Source organism: Mustelus asterias, chromosome 11 (genome assembly GCF_964213995.1).
Source record: "Mustelus asterias chromosome 11, sMusAst1.hap1.1, whole genome shotgun sequence".
Classification (NCBI taxonomy): Eukaryota; Metazoa; Chordata; class Chondrichthyes; order Carcharhiniformes; family Triakidae; genus Mustelus; species Mustelus asterias.
In genome coordinates, this window is record NC_135811.1 from 8,229,881 (window position 1) to 8,249,588 (window position 19,708).

Below are 19,708 nucleotides of genomic sequence, written 5' to 3' on the forward strand. Positions count from 1 at the left end.
CCCCTTATTTTGTAGTGTCTTTCCTTGTTCTTCCTACCAAAATCCATTATCTAACACTTTTCTGCATGGAACTGCCCACTCCACCAATTTGCCTATTCCTTGTGATGTTCTCTTCACAGTTTACAACATTTTCAAGTTTTGTATCCTCCAGAAACTTTGAAATTGTCCCCTACACACCAAGATCTAGATCATTAATATATATCAGGAAAAGCAATGGTCCAAATACTGACCTCTAGGGAACACCACTACAAACCTTCCTCCAACCATTATCCATTAACCATTACTCTCTGCTTCCTTTTATTCCCAGTAAGAAGTTTAACAACACCAGGTTAAAGTCCAACAGGTTTATTTGGTAGCAAAAGCCACACAAGCTTTCGAAGCTCTATCGAAAGCTTGTGTGGCTTTTGCTACCAAATAAACCTGTTGGACTTTAACCTGGTGTTGTTAAACTTCTTACTGTGTTTACCCCAGTCCAACGCCGGCATCTCCACATCCTTTTATTCCACCAATTTTGTATCCATGTTGTTACAGGTGAGCAGTATCTTTGCTCACAAGTCTGTTGTGTGGCCCCGGATCGAATACTTTCTGAAAGTCCATGTACACCACATCAGCAGCGTTACCCTCATCGACCTTTCTGTTACCTCCTCAAAAAACTCCAGCAAGTTAGTTCATCATGATTTCCCTTTTAGAATTCCATCCCTAATCAACTCACATTTTTCCATGTGGCTACTAATTCCATCCTGAATGATTGTTTCTAGAAGCTTGCCCACCACTGATGTTGAACTGACTGGCCTGCAATTGCTGGGGCTATCGTTACAAACTTCTTTGAATAAGGGAGTAACATTTGCAATTCTCCAGTGCTCTGGCACCTCCCGAGTCTACAGAAGACTGGAAGATTATGGACAGCACCCCTGCAGTTTCCATTCTTACTTCCTTCAATTTCTACGCATGCATCTCATCTGGTCCCAGTGTCAAATTTTAGCACCTGCCACAGCAACCTCTGCAAGATGTGCCGGATCATCGACACGGATGCCATCATCTCACGTGAGAACACCATCTACCAGGTACACGGTACATACTATTGCAACTCGGTCAACGTTGTCTACCTGATACAATAAGAAGTTTAACAACACCAGGTTAAAGTCCAACAGGTTTATTTGGTAGCAAAAGCCACACAAGCTTTCGAGGCTCTGAGCCCCTTCTTCAGGTGATACAATGCAGGAAAGGATGTCCCGAGGCATGATACATCGGCGAGACCATGCAGACGCTACGACAACGAATGAATGGACACCACTCAACAATCACCAGGCAGGAGTGTTCCCTTCCAGTCGGGGAACACTTCAGCAGTCAAGGGCATTCAGTCTCCGATTTTCGGGTTAGCGTTCTCCAAGGTGGCCGTCAAGACACATGACAGCACAGAGTCGCTGAGCAGAAGCTGATTGCCAAGTTCTGCACACATGAGGACAGCCTGAACTGGGATCTTGGGTTCATGTCACACGATCTGTAACCCCTACGACTTGCCTGGGTTTGCAAAATCTCACTAACTGTCCTGGCTGGAGACAATACACATCTCTTTAACCTGTGTTTAACCCTCTCTCCACTCACATTGTCTGCACCTGTAAAGACTTGATTACCTGTTAAGACTCGCATTCCAACCATTATCTTGCAATTGAGTTTGTGTCTATATATGCCCTGTTTGTGAACCCAACTCTCCACTCACCTGATGAAGGAGCAGTGCTCCAAAAGCTCGTGTGACCAAATAAACCTGTTGGACTTTAACCTGGTGTTGTGAGACTTCTTACTGAATTTCAGCACCGACAGTCTATTCAACAATTAATTCTTATCAATTTTGAAGCCTTCGAGGGACAGATTTCCTTGCCTGTCACCATGTCCTGGGTAGCATCTGCCTCTTTGGTAAAGACGGATGCAAAGTATTCATTTAATATCTCAGCCATGCCCCCAGGCACCGGGTGTAAATTCCCTTTTTGGTCCCTTCATCAGCCCTAAATCCTCCCGTTACCACCCTTTTACGATTTATATGCCTGCAGAAAACTGAGATTCCCCTTTTTGGTGGCTGTCAGTTTTTTCCATAGTCTCTCTGAGCTTCTCCAATGTGCTTTCCCCCTCCCCTCTGAACCTTCCGCATTCCTGTTTACAGCTTGTATTTTCTACCTGACACCCGTCATAAAACTTTTTTTTTCCTCATCTTATTTTCTATTTCTTTTTTCACCCAGGGAGCTCTGGATTGGTTTGTCCTACCTTGCTCTTTTAAGGGAATATACACGGACTGTGTCCAGACCATTTCTGTTTTGGAGGGAGCCCATTCACTTTTTCTCATCGATCTTTTATTCCAGCCTAACCGGCCCAGTTCCGTTCTTATCCCATCAAAGTCGGTTCTCTACTAGTTAATTATTTTTACTCTGCCTATTTTCCATTTCTATCATCGTCCTAAACCTTACAATACAACGGTCACTGTCTCATAGAATCCCTACAGTGCAGAAGGAGGCCATTCGGCCCACCGAGTGTGCACTGACCACCATCCCACCCAGGCCATATCCATTTAACCGCATGTATTTACCCTGCTAATCCCCCTGACACTAAGGGGCAATTTAGCGTGGCCAATCCACCTAACTCGCACATCTTTGGACTGTGGGAGGAAACTGGAGCACCCGGAGAAAACCCACACAGACACGGAGAGAACGTGCAGACTCCACACAGACAGTGACCTGAGGCTGGAATTGAACCCGGGTCCCTGGCGCTGTGAGGCAGCAGTGCTAAGCACTGTGCCACTGTGCTGCTCACTGTCTCCTGACACTTGATCTACTTGGAAATGAGGAGGGCCAAGAACCAGATCCAACAGTACATAATTTCTTGTTGAATTGGACACGCCACTGTAGTAAAATTCTCCTGAACACAATCTAGGAATGTTTGCCCTTTTCCACCCTGTGCACGACCACTGCCCCAGTCTACATTCTGGTAATCAAAGTCCCACATTATAACTACTCTATAATGTAAGGGTCTCTCTGTAATTTCCCTGCAGATTTGTTCTTCTACATCCTTCTCACTAATTGGTCTGTAGACTACACCGAGCAAAGTAAATGCACCCATTTTGTTCCTTAGCTCTCGTCAAATTGCTTCAGTTCTTGAACCCTCTGGTTCTTTAACACAGCCATGCTCTCCTGAACCAACCTCGGCACCCCTGCCCCTTTAGTATCTTTCAAAGGAAAATTTCCCATTCATAACTATGTACTAAAATGTACTGTCAAATAAACATGGTTAATCAATGGAGCATTACAATGCTCATCAGCTAATTGCCTCTTAATCTGTAAGGTTCAAGCACCACCTCTTGATTTTTATGCAATACTTTGATTTAACATTTTAATTTACATTTCCAATGAGTTGTATACGTTGTCCAGGTTAGTGTGGCACTGAGGGATGACTGCATTGTCAGAGATGGAGTTTAATTTAGACAAATGCGAGGTGATGCATTTTGGTAGATTGAACCAGGGCAGGACTTACTCAGTTAATGGTAGGGCGTTGGGGAGAGTTACAGAACAAAGAGATCTAGGGGTAACATGTTCATAGCTCCTTGAAAGTGGTGTCACAGGTGGACAGAGCGGTGAAGAAGGCATTCGGCATGCTTGGTTTCATCGGTCAGGATGTGGAGATGCCGGCATTGGACTGGGGTAAACACAGTAAGAAGTCTCACAAAACCAGTTTAAAGTCCAACGGGTTTATTTGGTAGCAAATACCACTAGCTTTCGGAGCGCTGCTCCTTCATCAGGTAAGTGGGAGTTCTGTTCACAAACAGGGCATATAAAGACACAAACTCAATTTACAAAATAATGGTTGGAATGCAAGTCTTTATAGGTAATCAGTCTTTTCTGTACCTTTAAGACTTGATTACCTGTAAAGATTCGCATTCCAACCATTATTTTGTAAATTGAGTTTGCGTCTTTATATGCCCTGTTTGTGAACAGAACTCCCACTTACCTGACGAAGGAGCAGCGCTCCGAAAGCTAGTGGTATTTGCTACCAAATAAACCTGTTGGACTTTAACCTGGTGTTGTGAATCTTCTTACTGTGTTCATCGGTCAGACCATTGAACATAGGAGTTGGGATGTCTTATTGAAGTTGTACAAGACATTGGGAAGGCCACACTTGGAATACTGTGTGCAATTCTGGTCACCCTATTATAGAAAGGATATTATTAAACTAGTAAGAGTGCAGAAAAGATTTACTCGGATGCTACCGGGACTTGATGGATTGAGTTATAAGGAGAGGCTGGATAGACTGGGATTTTTTTCTCTGGAGCGTAGGAGGCTGAGGGGTGATCTTATAGAGGTCTATAAAATAATGAGGGGCACAGATCAGCTAGATAGTCAATATCTTTTCCCAAAGATAGGGGAGTCTAAAACTAGAGGACATAGGTTTAAGGTGAGAGGGGAGAGATACAAAAGTATTCAGAGGGGCAATTTTTCACACAGAGGGTGGTGAGTGTCTGGAACAAGCTGCCAGAGGTAGTAGTAGAGACGGGTACAATTTTGTCTTTTAAAAAGCATTCAGATGGTTACATGGGTATGATGGGTATAGAAGGATATGGGCCAAATGCAGGCAATTGGGATTAGCCTAGGGGTTTTAAAAAAAAAGGGCGGCATGGACAAGTTGGGCCGAAGAGCCTGTTTCCATGCTGTAAACCTCTATGAACATCTATGAAATTATGAAAGGTGTCCATTTTTATAGCAGCTTTCACAGCCATGGTTATCCCAAAGTGAGTTACAGCCAATGAAGTAATTTTGTAGTCTAGTTACTATTTCCAATATCTTTCTGATCTGTCCTCTCGGATAGGTGTAAAGATCCCATAGCCATATCAGAGGAAGGATGGGTGAGTTCTCAGTGGTGTCCTGGCACCAATATTTATCCCTCACCCAACATCGCAGAAACATAGGACTTGAGTGCAGAGGTAGGTGATTACTAAAACATTCTTGGTCAGCGCTTTGCTGTTTGTGGGAGACTTCTCCAGCAGATTGGTGACATTCACTACAGTACAATAGTTTCTCCTCTTTAAAAGAAGATCCTTGACTGTAAAGGAGACATCTTGAGCTAATGGAATGAATATGAGAAAGACAACAACCAATTTGCACATAGCAAGCTGTGACAAACAGCAATGCGATAATGACCAGGTTATGTTTTGGTGATGTTTAGCTGTGTTGTGGTGATGTTTAGTTGGGTTTTGGGGATGTTGGTTGCGTTTTGGTGGTGATTGCTGTGTTTTGGTGAAGTTAGTTAGTGGGCCGGCACAGTGGTTAGCACTGCTGCCTCACACTGCCAGGGACCCGGGTTCAATTCTGGCCTCAGGTCACTGCCTGTGTGGAGTCTGCACGTTCTCCCCGTGTCTGCGTGGGTTTCCTCCGGGTGCTCCGTTTTCCTCTCACAGTCCAAGATGTGTGGGTTAGGTTGATTGGCCTTGCTAAATTTACCCTTAGTGTCAGGGGGATTAGTAGGTTAAATACATGGGGCTCCAGGGATAGGGCCGAGGTAGGATTGTTGTTGGTGCAGGCTCGATGGGCTGAATGGCCCCCTCCTACACTGTAGGAATTCTAGTTATGATGTTAGCTGTGTTTTGTTGATTTTAGCTGTATTTTGGTGATGTTTAGTTGTGTTTTGATTATGTTAGCTGCGAGATAAAAATTGATCCCTGAGGAGAAATTCCCCTGTTCTTCAAATAATGCCATGGGATTTTCTCCTCTACCTGTGTTAAAGAGAACCAGGAAGAAAAACAGAAACTGCTGGAAATCCTCGTGCAGCATCTTGTGGAGAGGAAAAGAGAGTTAATTTTGAGTCTAATATCAGCAGAACACCCCACTCCAGGGTGCTCCAGCATGGTCCGCCTCTACCCCAGGGTCCTTCAGCACTGTCCCCCTCCATCCCAGGATGCTCGAAGTTCTGTCCCGCAACATAGGGTGTTGCAGTATTGTTCTTACCCACCGCAGGGTGCTCCAGCTCTGCCCATATCCATCCCAGGACGTTCCAAACATTGTCCTCCTCCACCCCAAGGTGTTGAAGTATTGTTCTGACCCACCCCAGGATAGAGCTGCAAGCTCTATCCTGCTCCACCGCAGGGTGCTCCAAGCACAGTTCCCCATCCTAGGGTGCTCCAAGCTCTGTCCCCCTCCACCCCAGAGAGCTCCAAGCTCTGTTCCCCATCCGAGGGTATTGCAGGGTGCTCCAGCTCTGCCCACATCAACATTGACCTCCCCCACCCCAGGCTGACCCAAATATTGTCCTGCATCCCAAGTTGCTGTAACGTAGTCCCCCTCCACCCCAGGGTGCTCCAGGCACTGTTCCCCACCCTAAGGTATTGCAGTATTGTTCTTACCACCGCAGGGTGCTCCAGCTCTACCTACATCAACCCCAGAGTGCTTCAAACATTGACCTCCTCCACCCCAGGGTGAACCAGATATTGTCCTGCATCCCAAGTTGCAGTAACATAGTCCCCCCTCCATCCCAGGGTGCTCCTGTCAGTGTGCTCCTTCCTGATCCAAGGGTGCTGGGGTGGAATGCATTCACATATCCACAGGCAGTGTGGATGGTGTTGCTCTGATGTCCCAGTCCCACCACCAGCTGCACTCTGGGCAGGGCTGAACTACAACCCCCAGCACACCCCGCGCCCAGCCTGCGTCATGACGTCAGGGAGAGCGCGGCGGCGGCGTGGTGACGCAGGACGGTCGGTGCGCTCGAGCCGCTGCCGGGATACGGGAGGCCGGAGGAGGGGGCAGGTAATGGAGGGTAGGCCCGGGACAGCCACTGCTGCTGTGTGTGTGCCTGACTGGGGAACCCGGGGTGGGAGGGGGGGTGACAGTGCAGGAGCACCCTGGGGTGGCGGGGGTGACAGTGCAGGAGCACCCTGGGGTGGGGGGGTTGACAGTGCAGGAGCACCCTGGGGTGGCGGGGGTGACAGTGCAGGAGCACCCTGGGGTGGCGGGGGTGACAGTGCAGGAGCACCCTGGGGTGGCGGGGGTGACAGTGCAGGAGCACCCTGGGGTGGCGGGGGTGACAGTGCAGGAGCACCCTGGGGTGGCGGGGGTGACAGTGCAGGAGCACCCTGGGGTGGCGGGGGTGACAGTGCAGGAGCACCCTGGGGTGGCGGGGGTGACAGTGCAGGAGCACCCTGGGGTGGTGGCGGGGGGGGGGGGGTGGTGGTGGCGGGGGGGGGGGGTGGTGGTGGCGGGGGGGGGGGGTGGTGACAGTGCTAGAACACCCTTGGCCGGTGGAGGCCAGTGTCAGTGCACCTGGGGGGAGGGGGGGGTGACAGTGCAGGAGCACCCTGGGGTGGGGGGGGTGACAGTGCCGGAGCATCCTGGGGTGGGGAGGGTGACAGTGCAGGAGCACCCTGGGGTGGGGTGGGGTGGGGTGGGGGGGTGACAGTGCCGGAGCACCCTGGGGTGGGGGTTGGATGACAGTGCTAGAACACCCTTGGTCGGTGGAGGCCAGTGTCAGTGCACCTGGGGGGAGGGGGTTGGGCACCATGGTCAGAGGGTGTGGGGCTGGGTGGGGACATCTTTCGGGTTGGAATTTCAGTGTTTGGATTGCAGTGTCAGAGGCCACCCTCTGGGACTGGTGATTCCAGTGTTTGAGAATGGATTTCAGCAACTGGTGGGCAGTTGTAGACTATCAGTGTCTGAGGCAACCTCTGGGAGCCTGGATGGGGGTAGCAGATATACTCGGGTAACCAATGTGGAAGGAGATGAGTGGGGAAACCCCAGGGTGGAAGGATACATCAGGAGCAGGCTCGGACAGCTTTGGGTCTGGGTCTGATTTGAGGATTAGCAATCCCTAGAATTAGTCAGCAAAGTGACACCTTGTTTGGGGGGGTGGCGGCGGGGGGAGGGAGGGGGGATGATGAGATAATGTTGGGCAGTTGCCTCTTCTCCATTGTCAGTATAAAGATCAACTAGTTTTGCTACATAGGAATTGGGGAATCTTAATTTTAAAGACACGTTTTGTCAATGAAACCTTAAAGAAGCTATTTTCAATGTGTGTAAAGAAATGTTGATGTTCTGTCCAGAGACTTTACCAGAAACTTGCAAGGATCTCTGATGTGGAAAAAACATCACCTTTTGCTGATGAATTCTGATGGGCCTGTTGTGTATTACCAGTGGCTTGTGTTTTAAAAACCTTCACAGGTTTATGTACTTTTCTCTTTATTGTTGTCATTGCTTTTTTCAGTAAGGTGTAATGAGTGTGAGAGTTTGTGGAAATACTCCCAACAGTAAGATAGATTTAGTCTTTACAAACTTGAATTGAGTCTGAAGAGAGCAATTTATTGCAGTGAAGTACCAATGAGAACAATTGTAGTGATGAATGTTGAGAATATTGAACAATAAGTGCATTGCCTTGCTTTAAAGCTTATTAGTGTGAAACGTATTCTGTGCTTGGTAACTACAAGAAGCAGATTGTCGTCTTGATCCAACTCTCCTTAACACTGAATCAACATAAACCTCAGTGTCGTAATGTTAATGTGATAAAGCTTTTGTTTTTAATTTTGTTTATGCATGCATAAACATGCGGCATGGTGGCACTGTTGCCTCACCGCACCAGGGGCCCGGTTCGATACCCGGCTTGGGGCATTGTCTGTGTGGAGTCTGCACGTTCTCCCCGCGTCTGCGTGAGTTTCCACCCACAGTCCGAAAGACGTGCTGGTTAGGTGCATTGGCCCGAACAGGCGCCGGAGTGTGGCGACTAGGGGAATTTCACAGTAACTTCATTGCAGTGTTAATGTAAGCCTTACTTGTGACTAATAAATAAACTTTACTTTAAATGGCTAATTGTGTCCATCACATTATCAGATTGTGATGTTCTAACACCTTTTTCAAGATGTTTGCAACAAGACAATGACTCCAAATAAACTTTTTCAGGACTGAATAATTGGCAACTTCTCTCACCTCTGGGATGAAGTATTAAAATGGAAAGATCTGATCTGTTAATGACTGGTGGCACACACATTGTTGATTAAGGCCTGTCTTAATATATTTTGTATTCATTCTTAGAGGATGTGCCAGCATTTATTGCCCATCCATAAATGCTCTTGAGAAGGTGGTGGTGAGCCGTCTTCTTGAGTTGCTTGCAGTCCGTGTGGTGTAGGTGCACATTTTTCCTGCAGTGGTTTGGCACAACTGAATGGCTTGTACGTTATTTCAGAGAGTTATGAGTCTGTGGGTCTGGAGTTGCGTTTGGGCCAGACTGGCTAAGGACAGCAGATTTCCTGCTCTGAAGGATATGAGTGAACCAGATGGGTTTTTGAAACAATCCAATCTTGTTCATTATTAACAAGGTTAACATTTCCATTCCAGATTTATTAATTAATTTAATTTGGCTTCCAAGGTGGGATTTGATTTAATGTTTCTGGAGCATTAGTCCAGGACACTGGGTTACTATCCCAGTAACATTACCACTATACTACCATCCCCTCTGATTAGAAAGAGGGCTTTTGGATTTTAAAGGACATTCGGTTTATCCTGGGGTAAATTTGCTGTGCATTATAACACAACTCACTGAGCTTTGAATATATTAATACACAACAAAAATTTAACTCTCTCAGGATATATTTGCATAGCAACTTATGGTTTGGATGTTTTAGACTTAACTACAGGATTGGTTAGAGTCAGATTAGATTGAGAGCTATGCGACACGTTTAAGCATTTGCTATGCAGAAATCATTCTACATGTATGTTAGATTTGTAGCACAGATCTAAGTTATCTTGCTGTATACGAACCGATAATTTTTTCCATCACCAACTATACAAAGTTGAATTTAACGCTTCTTTTCTATTCATCGACTAGGTGTGGGCATTGATGGCATTTATTGCCTATTCCTAAAGTAAAGTTTTATTTATTAGTCACAAGTAGGTTTAGATTCACACTGCAATGAAGTTACTGTGAAAATCCCCTAGTTGCCACACTCCGGTGCCTGTTCGGGTACACTGAGGGAGAATTTGGCATGGCCGATGCACCTAACCAGCACACCTTTGGACTGTGGGAGGAAACCGGAACACTCGGAGGAAACCCACGCAGACACGGGGACAAAGTGCAAACTCCACACAGTCACCCAATTTGGGAATCGAACCTGGGTCCATGGCGCTATGAGGCAGCAGTGCTAAGCACTGTGCCACCATGTCGCCCACCTAGCTGCCATTGCGAAAGTGCTGGTGAGCTGCCTATTTGAAACGTTGAGCTCTGTTAGGGAGGGAGTTCCAGGATTTTGACCCAGCAACAGTGAAGGGACGGTGATATAGTTCCAAGTCAGGATGGTATGTGCTTGCAGGGAAACTTGTAGGTAGGTGTCCCCATGTGACTGTTAACCTTGTCCTAGATGGCAGTAATCACTGGCTTAGAAGGTGCTGTCGAAGGAGCCTTGGTTTCTGCAGTGCATCTTGTAGATGGTGCACATTGCTGCTACTGTGCTAATGATGGAGGTAGTGAATGGGGTACCAATCAAGCGAGCTGTTTTGTCTTGGATGGTGTTGAGCTCCTTGAGTATTGTTGGAGCTGCACTCATCCAGGAAAGTGAAGAGTATTCCATCACACTCCTGACATGTCTTGTGAATGGTGGACAGGCTTTGGGGAGTCAGACATTTGCGAGAGGAAATCAGCTTTTTTTTAGCTTGACGGATTTCTGTCTTTGGGAAAAGAGAAGGAACTTAAAAAGTTGTTCAATGTTCCAGTGTGCTGCATTTGGAGTATTGTGTACAATTCTGGTCGCCACATTACCGGAAGGATGTTGATGCATCGGAAAGGGTGCAGAAGAGATTTACCAGGATGTTGCCTGGTTTGGAGGATATGGACTATGAAGAAAGGTTGAACAAACTTGGATTGTTTTCATTGGAACATCAAAAGATGAGGGGGGACCTGATAGAGGTTTACAAGATTATGACAGGCTTGGATAGGGTGGATAGTCAGTCTTTTTCTCAGGGTCGAAGGGTCAATTACTCGGGGGCGTAGGTTGAGAGTGAGAGGGGGAAAGTTTAAGAGATGTAAGGGGCAAGTTTTTCACACAGGGTGGTGAATGCCTGGAACAAGCTGCCGGAGGAAGTGGTGGAAGCAGTTTCTATAACAGCGTTCAGGAGGTATCTGGATAGATACATGAATAGGCAGGGAATAGAGGGATATGGACCATGTAGAGGCAATAAAATATTAGCAAGGCATCTGTGTCGGCACAGACTTGGTGGACCGAAGGCCTTGTTCCTGTGCTGTCCTGTTCTTTGTTCTTTGTAGGAAAGGACCAAGCCATGCAACCCGTCAATCCTGCTTTGCCATCCAATTAGACCATGGCTGATCAACTACCTCAATGTCTCTTTTCCACACTATTTCTGTATCCCTTGATGTTGCTATCCAGAAATCTATTGATTTCTGTCACGAATAAGTTCCATGATTGAGTTTCCACAGCCTTCCGGGGTAGAGAATTCCAAAACTTCACTACCCTCTCGAGTGAAGAAATTTCACCTCATCTCGATCTTAAATGGCCTTCCCCTTATTTTGAGACTATGCCCTCGGTTCTCGACACACGAGCCAGAAAAGCCATTGAATTACAATGCTGAAGATGCTGCAATTTATATCACTTTGATTCTTTTTGTGAACAAGATGGGGATAAGACACAAAGCAGACATGTGTGGCTATGTTATGTAATCCTTAAGATGTGATCCTCATGTTGATTCACCATTGGACTGAAATTTGCATCACATCTACTATCATAAGCAATTAAAGAATACATTTCGAATATAGCTGAACCCTATATTTAGAAACTTTGCAAAAGAAAATGAGTTGTTGTGAATTGACAGTACTGCATGTCATTTGGAAAAGCGCAGAGTATGTTTAATGACCCATCTTTTCTAATGGATATGAAGGTAGTAGCTGATCACACTAAATGGATTGCAATTTTTGCTGATTTATGTGCGAATGCAAGTTCCTTTTCATAAGGTTAGAAGAAATTGGAAGGTTTCAAACTTGGCGCAAGACTTCTTGATGTAACAAAATTGTTTTGTTATTTCAACCATCAACATTGAATTCTGGTGGTTGTCCCATGTTAATGGCCAAGTTAGATTGGAGACAAGTTAGGTTTGATGATTGTGAGAGACATGGTGAGTTGTTGAAATGAAGAAGTATTTTTATTCTTTTCATGCGCCTTCTAAACTCCCCTGATGGAGAAAACAGTTGCAGCTGCTTGTACATTTTGAGCTGATTAGAAGAAAATATTGAATATATAGTTCTCTTCTTATGGTGTTCTGCAAATGACTAACCTGGAGGTTGGTGTCCCAGGGCTGCACAATGCAATTGAATGCTTTTTAGATAGCATCAGGTAAAGTTTCCCTATCTGCAGGTAAGGTGATTGTTGGGCCAGTACCATTCAAAACAATGGCCTAACAAAGCTCAGACTTTGTGCTCTTAGAAAAATCATATTCGTGATATCCGAAATATATTATGCTCCCATAGCACTAAAACGTGCCACACCTTTTGTCAAGAATCCTTCTTGGTCCAATTGTAGTAGATCTGTAATCCTCTCTCTGCCACTCTTCACAGCAGAAGCTTCCAACCCGTGGGAGCTGTGTTATTGTTACCTGAGGTAGCATCATAACATATGTACTTCTGTATAAAAATATCATTCAGAAAAGTAAAATGTGAATTCTGTGTAGGTACAGTGCAGTTTTGTTACATGATACAGGAGAAAATATTAGCACCTTAGAGGTCTCACACACATTGAATCATGTGCTGTTCCAAGGTCAAGATAATTTAGTAACTGGCTTGGGTGTTTGGTTTGGGGATCTCAAAGACTTGGGTTGTTTTCTTCTGTTGAACATTTTGATGCTCTCTCTCAGCCCCCATTTGTAGGTGAGGCGCTATGTGTGGTCGAAGTTCAAATTCTGTTGATTCAAAGCCAGTATTTGTCTGGTTGTTGCAAACAACAGGTTCATCCATCTATTGTGTGGGTTCTCGTTTGCTCAAAGGCTTTGATGATGAATGCACTATTCAGCTTTGAATTGAATGATAGAAACCAGGAAAACCCCAACCACCTTCTTTCTCTCTCTCTCTCTTTGCCCTGATGAAATCAGAGTCTGGTTGGTATTAGGTGCTAAACAGTTATCTTCAGCGTTCTAACAAGTAAGTGGAAAAAGCAGCAAGAATTCTAAAGTCCACTAACCCCCTGAGTCCTGAGGGAAATTGTTCATGTGAGGGCAGGACTAAGCTCAGCCTTGATGGCCCCCAGTTGCATCGCTTTGAAGGATTCTCTGCTCATGTTTGGAATGGTTCAGTTGAGGTACCAGCATGAGTTGAGGAGGAAGGAAGAAAATAGTTTTGAGTTGGGAGGGGAGTGGGGAAACCAGTTAACATGTTGTTTACCCATGTTTGAACCTTGATCACAATATAGATTCTTCTTCTGAGTCTCCGGCACTTCACAGGGATTCCTACTGCTGCTATTTTCCTGTGCAAGTTCACATGCCAGCAGATATTTTTAATAAATTGATTTTAATAATATCATTGTGACTTTTATGATTCTGAGAAGGCTTGAGAGGGCAGTTGCTGAGTGGTTGTTACCCACTGACTGGTGAATCTCAAACCAGGGGGCATTGTCTCAGGATAAGAGGTCAGTCATTTAAAATTGAGATACATAATTTTTTCACTCAAAGGCTTGTGAATCTTCGGAATTCTCTACCCCAGAGAGCTACAGAGATGCTCCGGCATCGAACATTCTCAGGACTGAGTTTGATAGTAGTTTTGGACATTTAAAGGAACCAAGGAATATGTAGACTGTGCAGGATAGATCAACCATGATTTAGTGGAAAAGTGGATCTGGTTTGAGGGGCTGTATGACCCATTCCTGCCCCTTACTAATGTTATATTCTTGTGGAAAATATAACTTCCATCCACATTCAGTTAAAACCTACTGAGATCCGGCCTTATGCCACCTCACTTCTCAGTGAGGGGCAAGATTTGTCTGCAAACTTTTGAGATGTTTTCCACAACCGTTGTGATTCTACTGAACCAGTTGAAGATGCCATGGCGTCCGTAGTTTCCCTCTCATTGCTTCCTCAGGACCCTGTTGGCTCTTCTCATTTGTGACTCCCCTCCTGCTATCACCAATTTATTTATTCATTTATTTTTATTTAGTAATTTACGGGATGTGGGTGTCGCTGGCTAGACCAGCATTTATTGCCCATCCCGAGCTGCCCTTGAGAAGGTGGTGGTGAGCTGCCTTCTCAACCCAGCAAAAGTCAAGGAATGGCAATATATTTCCAATTCAGGATGAGTGGCTTGGGGGAAATTTCCAGGTGGTGATGGTGTTCCCAGGCATCTGTTGCTCTTGTCTTTCTCGAATCCAGATGGTAGTAGTCGTGCGTTTTGAAGATGCTTCCTGAGGAACCTTGATGAGTTCCTGCAGTGCATCTGTAGATGGTACTTATGGCTGCCACTGTTCAAGTGTGGTAGAGGGATTGCGTGTTTGTAGAGCGGGTTGCTCTGTCCTGGATGGTGTTGAGCTTCTTGAGTGTTGTTGGAGCTGCACTCATCCAGGCAAGTGGGGAGTATTCCATTACACTCCTGACTTGTGCCTTGTAGTCCAAAGTAGCCTGGCTTTTGGGGGCTAGGAGGTGAGTTACTTGCCGCAGGATTCTCTAGCCTTTGACCTGCTCTAGTAGCCACTGTATTTATGTGGCTAGTCCAGTTCAGTTTCTGGTCAATGATAACCCCAGGATGTTGATGGTGGGGATTCAGCAATAGTAATGCCACTGAATATCAAGAGGTGATGGTTATTGAACTGGGTGACATGAATATTACTTGCTGACAAGTGTCAGCCCAAACCTGGAAATTGTCCAGGTCATTTTACATTTGGACATGGACTGTTTCAGTATCTGAAGAGTCACGAATGGTGCTGCACATTGTGCAATCATCAGCAAACATCCCTGTTTCTGACCTTTTGATGGAAGGAAGTCATTGATGAAGCAGCTGAAGATGGTTGGGTCTAGGACACTACCCCGAGGGACTCCTGCAGTGATGTCCTGGAACTGAGATGATCGACCTCTAATCACTATAATCACCTTCCTTTGTGCCAGGTATGATTCCGAACAACGGAGAGCTTTCCCGCTGATTCCCATTGACCCCAGTTTTGCTGGGGCTCCTTGATGCCACACTCTTGTCAAATGCTGCCTTGATGTCATGGGCAATCGCTCTCACTTCAGCTTTGGCATTCAGCCCTTTGTCCATGTCTGAACCAAGACTGTGATGAGGTCAGGAGCTGTGATCCTGGCGGAACCCAAACTGAGCAGGTTATTGCTGAGCAAGTGCTGCCTGATAGCGCTGTTGGTGACCCCCTTCTTCACTTTGTTGATGATTGTGAGTAGATTGATTCGCCGGGTTGGGTTTGTCCTGTTTCTTGTGTACAGGACACACCTGTGCAATTTTCCACATTGCTTGGTAGATGCCAGTGTTGTAGCTGCACTGGACCCACTTGGCTCGGAACACAGCAAGTTATGAATTACAAGTCTTTCGTACAATTGCCCCAATATTGTCAGGGCCCATAGCCTTTGCTGTATACAGTGCCTGCAACTGTTTCTTGATATTACATGGAGCGAATCGAATTGGCTGAAGACTGACACCTGTGATGCTGAGGAGGAGGCCAAGATGGATCATATACTTGGCACTTCTTGCTGAAGATTGTTGCGACTGCTTCAGCCTTACCTTTTGTACTGATGTGCTGGGTCCCTCCATCATTGAGGATGAGGATATTTGTGGATCCTCCTCCAAGTGAGTTATTTAATTGTCCACCACCATTCATGATTGAAGTGGCAGGACATAAGATCTTAGATCTGACCCGTTGGTTGCGGGATCACTTAGCTCTGTCTATTACTTGCTGCTTATGCTGTTTGGCGTACACGTAGTGCTGTGTTGTAGCATCACCAGGTTGCCACCTCATTTTTAGGTATGCCTGATGTTGTTCCTTGCATTCCCCCTGCCTTCTCCATTGAACCAGGGTTGAGCCCCTGGTTTGGTGGTAATTGTAGAGTGGGGGATAAGCTGGGCCATGAGGTTAAAGAATGCGATTGGGTACAATTCTGTTGCTGCTGATGGCCCAAGACATAGATGCCCAGTTTTGAGTTGCTAGATCTGTTCAAAGTCTATCCCATTTAGCATGGTGGTAGTACCACACAACATGATGGAGGTTTTCCTCAATGTGAAGATGAGATTTTGTCTCCACAAGGACACTCCTACCAATGTTGTCTTGGACAGTTGCATCTGCAGCAAGCAGGTTGGTGAGGATGAGGTCAAGTATGTTTTTCCCTCACGTTTGTTCCTTCACCACCTGTCAGAGTCCCTGTCTAGCAGCTATGTCCTTTAAGACCTGACCAGCTCGATCTGTGGTGGTACTACCGAGCCACTCTTGATGATGGACATGAAAATCACCCACCCAGAGTACGGTCTGCACCCTTGCCACCCTCAGTGCTTCCTCCAAGTGGCATTCAACATGGAGGTATACTGATTCATCAGCAGTATGTGGTAATCAGCTGGAGGTTTCTTGCCCATGGGTGCCTTCATGGCGTCCAGAGTCGATGTTGAGGACTCCCAACTGTGCTGCCACCTCTGTAGGAATGGTGATGGTGGTGTCTGGACCATTATCTGTAAGGTATGATTCCGTGAGTATGACTATGTCAGGCTGCTGCGTGACTAGTTTGTGAGACAGCTCTCCCAATTTTGGCACCAGCCCCCCCCTAAATGTTAGTAAGGAGGACTGTGGGGGGTCGACAGGGCTGGGTTTGCCATTGTTTCCAGTGCCTAGGATGATAACATAAGAAATAGGAGCAGGAGTAGGCCATCTAGCCCCTCGAGCCTGCCCCGCCATTCAATAAGATCATGGCTGATCTGACGTGGATCAGTACCACTTACCCGCCTGATCCCCATAACCCTTAATTCCCTTACCGCTCAGGAATCCATCCATCCGCGCTTTAAACATATTCAGCGAGGTAGCCTCCACCACCTCAGTGGGCAGAGAATTCCAGAGATTCACCACCCTCTGGGAGAAGAAGTTCCTCCTCAACTCTGTCTTAAACCGACCCCCCTTTATTTTGAGGCTGTGTCCTCTAGTTTTAACTTCCTTACTAAGTGGAAAGAATCTCTCCGCCTCCACCCTATCCAGCCCCCGCATTATCTTATAAGTCTCCATAAGATCCCCCCTCATCCTTCTAAACTCCAACGAGTACAAACCCAATCTCCTCAGCCTCTCCTCATAATCCAAACCCCTCATCTCCGGTATCAACCTGGTGAACCTTCTCTGCACTCCCTCCAATGCCAATATATCCTTCCTCATATAAGGGGACCAATACTGCACACAGTATTCCAGCTGCGGCCTCACCAATGCCCTGTACAGGTGCATCAAGACATCCCTGCTTTTATATTCTATGCCCTTCGCAATATAGGCCAACATCCCATTTGCCTTCTTGATCACCTGTTGTACCTGCAGACTGGGCTTTTGCGTCTCATGCACAAGGACCCCCAGGTCCCTTTGCACGGTAGCATGTTTTAATTTGTTTCCATTGAGATAGTAATCCCATTTGTTATTATTTCCTCCAAAGTGTATAACCTCGCATTTCTCAACGTTATACTCCATTTGCCATATCCTCGCCCACTCACTCAGCCTGTCCAAATCTCTCTGCAGATCTTCTCCGTCCTCCACACGATTCACTTTTCGACTTATCTTTGTGTCGTCTGCAAACTTTGTTACCCTACACTCCGTCCCCTCCTCCAGATCATCTATATAAATGGTAAACAGTTGCGGCCCGAGTACCGATCCCTGCGGCACGCCACTAGTTACCTTCCTCCAACCGGAAAAACACCCATTTATTCCGACTCTTTGCTTCCTGTCGGATAGCCAGTCCCCAATCCACTTTAACACACTACCCCCAACACCGTGTACCCTAATGTTCTTCAGCAGCCTTTTATGGGGCACCTTATCAAACGCCTTTTGGAAATCCAAAAACACCGCATCCACCGGTTCTCCTCCATCAACCGCCCTAGTCACATCTTCATGATGTTGGGTGGTCATTTGGTTTCATTCCTTTTTGTTTGAATTGAGTGGCTTGCTAGGCCATTTCAGTGTCTGGAGTCACATGTAGGCCAGACCAGGTAAGGATGGCAGATTTCCTTCCCCAAAGGACATTAGTAAACCAGACAGTGATTTCATGGTCATCAGTAGACTCTTAATTCCACATTTTTATTGAGTTTTAAATTCCACCATATCTCATTGTGGGATTCAAACCCTGGTCCCCAAAGGATAACCCTGAGTCTCTGGATTGCAATGCAGAAGGTGGCCATTCGGCCCATTGTGTCTCCACCAGTTCTTTGAATGAGCATTACATCTTGTTTTCCAACTTAAATGCTGTCTTTGTAAGAAGAGAATTTGAAGAGTTAACGTTGATACACAAATACAAGGCTGATCACACAAATCCAAATGCAAGCATATTTTCTGCTTGAACTGAAAATATCTGGTGAATTATGTTCGTGCAGGTAATGCACCTTTACAATACAAGGCCTGATACTGTATCAGTACCAATTCTGCAAGCAAGATACCTTAGTGCTATTCTCCTCCCTTTCCCCCATACCCTGCACATTGTTTCAATTCAATTAATGATCTAATGCTCTCTTGAATGTCTCGTTTGAACCTGCCTCCACTACACTTCCAGGCAGTGCATCCCAAAGCCAAACCACTCATTGTGTGAAAAAGTTCTTTCTCACATTGCATTTTGCTTCTTTTGCAAATCACTTCAAATTTGTGCCCCCTCGTTCTGGATCCTTTTGTGAGCGGGAACAGTTTCTCCTTAATTACTCTGTCCAGCCCCCCCATAATTTTGAACAACTCTATCAAATCTCCTTTTAACCTTCTCCTCTGCAAGGAGAACAGTCTCTAATCTATCTTCGTAACTGAAGTTTTTCATCCCTGGAGCCATTTATGTAAACTCCTTCCGCACTCTCGCCAATGCTTTCACATCCTTCCTACAGTGTGGTGCCTAGAACTGTACACAATATTCCAACTGAGATCCAACTAGTGTCCTGCACAGATTCAACATAACTGTCTTCTCATTCCCAATAAATTGCTGAATACCCAACTTCTACTGACCTGAAGTTACCTGACATAGAATTATAGACTTATTAAATCACGGAAGAAGGTCAATTATCCCATCAAGTCTCTGCAGCTCTTTTGAAGAGTATTCCAAATAGATTAGTAATTGACTAATTATGCATCTTGCCTTTAAAAGCTTCCTCGCAAGAGGATTGTGGCTGAAGTGAAAATCACATAATCTACAGTGCAGAAGGAGGCCATTTGTCCCATCGAGCCTGTACCGACAACAATCCCACCCAAGTCCTGTCCTATTTCCATAATCGCACATATTTGCCCTCCTAATCCCCCTGACTTTAAGGAGCAATTTAACATGGCCAATCAACCTAACCCGCACATATTTGGACTGTGGGAGGAAGCCAGAGCACCTGGAGGAAACCCATGCAGACACGGGGTGAATGTACAAACTCCACACAGGCAGTCACCTGAGGCTGGAATTGAACCCGGGTCCCTGGCACTGTGAGGCAGCAGTGCTAACCACTGTGCCGCCCAGTCTTTAAAATGGAGAATGAAACCATTGATTCACAAATTATTTGGATAATTTATGGA

General features: G+C 45.9%; 1 protein-coding gene across 2 annotated transcripts in view; it reads left to right on the plus strand.

Annotated features, from left to right (window-relative positions):
• Positions 1 to 6,722: 6,722 nt before the first annotated feature.
• Positions 6,723 to 19,708, plus strand: part of r3hcc1l (R3H domain and coiled-coil containing 1-like) — a 184,053-nt gene continuing 171,067 nt past the window's right edge. The window contains exon 1 of one of the 2 annotated variants that reach the window (XM_078223083.1): positions 6,723 to 6,779. The gene's annotated coding sequence lies outside the window, so the exon portion shown is untranslated. Of the gene's footprint in view, positions 6,780 to 10,151; positions 10,209 to 19,708 lie in introns of those variants that run through there. The other variant, XM_078223084.1, reaches the window with a different exon arrangement.